This window comes from Octopus sinensis, linkage group LG1, assembly GCF_006345805.1.
Source record: "Octopus sinensis linkage group LG1, ASM634580v1, whole genome shotgun sequence".
NCBI classification, from domain to species: domain Eukaryota; kingdom Metazoa; phylum Mollusca; class Cephalopoda; order Octopoda; family Octopodidae; genus Octopus; species Octopus sinensis.
This window is the reverse complement of record NC_042997.1, coordinates 197,532,896-197,534,702: the sequence shown is the minus strand read 5'-3', so window position 1 is coordinate 197,534,702 and position 1,807 is coordinate 197,532,896.

Below are 1,807 nucleotides of genomic sequence, written 5' to 3'. Positions count from 1 at the left end.
TCGGTGGCACGTAAAAGCACCATCCGTTCGTGTCCGTTGCCAGCATCGCCTGGCCCCGTGCCGGTGACACGTAAAAGCACCATCCGTTCGTGGCCGTTCGCCAGCTCTGTCTGGCACCTGTGCAGGTGGCACGTAAAAAACACCCACTACACTCGCGGAGTGGTTGGCGTTAGGAAGGGCATCCAGCCGTAGAAACACTGCCAGATCTGACTGGGCCTGACGAAGCCTTCCAGCTTCACAGACCCCAGTTGACCCGTCCAACCCATGCTAGCATGGAAAACGGACGCTAAACGATGATGATGATGATGATGATGATATCTCTTATGATAAAAGGCAGATTTTCTCTGCCTGTTCCCATGTTCCTTTTTAATACAATTCTACAATATAGAATTTCTTCAATTAGAATTTACCTATGATTTTTCGAAGTAGATTCGATTGGGTCATGGCACATAAAGTTTTTTCAATTTGACCCCCAATTAAGCAAAAATTTGAAAAAACTCAATATTTTACGATTTGCCTCTCTCATTTCTAGTATATATATATACATATAACACCATTGAGCGTGGCTGTTGCCAGTACCACCTGACTGGCCCTCGTACCGGTGACACATAAAAGCACCCACTACACTCTCGGAGTGGTTGGCGTTAGGAAGAGCATCCAGCTGTTAAAAAGGAAACTTATATTATTCATGCTGACTGGTTATTCCACAGAGAAACATCTTTTATACCCAGCATTCCTATGATACAAGTTGACTCAGAAATATTTTTTGTGTTTCTGAAATAAACGCCAAATCTCCCTAAATTCATATCCTACCGTTTTATCGAAAGCATGCCATACGTATAACCTATGAAGGGGTCCCAGCGAGGTAATTAGATTTGATAGCAGCCATAATAGTCCTCAAATCATTAGCCTACTGCTTTATGTGTTAAGAGTGATCTCTTAATGGCAACAAGACCTCGCAGAAACAGCAAAATTTCTTCCTAAATACACGTTGCTGTTGTTATATGTATACATGTATGTATGATTTAGACAAATATCTCCAAGTATGTAATACGATATAGTGAAAATAGTAACGAAATCACTCTCCAATGTATTATGTTACTTCGCTACAATAACTAGACATTGCTGGGTACCTCTGCTGCGTATATATATGTATGTACAAGGCGGCGAGCTGGCAGAAACGTTAGCACGCCCGGGCGAAATGCTTAGCGGTATTTCGTCTGCCGTTACGTTCTGAGTTCAAATTCCGCCGAGGTCGACTTTGCCTTTCATCCTTTCGGGGTCGATAAATAAAGTACCAGTTCGCACTGGGGTCGATGTAATCGACTTAATACCTATGTCTGTTCTTGTTTGTCCCCTCTGTGTTTAGCCCCTTGAGGGTAGTAAAGAAATAGAAATAGGTATTTCGTCTGTCGTTACGTTCTGAGTTCAAATTACGCTGAGGTCGACTTTGCCTTTCATCCTTTCGGGGTCGATAAATAAACTACCAGTTCGCACTGGGGTCGATGTAATCGACTTAATCCCTTTATCTGTCCTTGTTTGTCCCCTCTATGTTTAGCCCCTTGTGGGCAATAAAGAAATATCTATGTGTATCTGTAAATGCTTCTGTTTTTCTGGTTTTTCGCATCAAAAATAACAGATCCGGTGCTCAACGAGCGAAGTCGTTTACGAAAATAAAGTCCTCCTCATGAAGGTACTAATAGTTCCGTTGCCATTCTTACTGTTAGATATGCTGTAAACCAGATATTGACCGGTTGAAATCCCATAACAAACAGCACTGTTTAGAAACCGTAGTATAAAATATAAA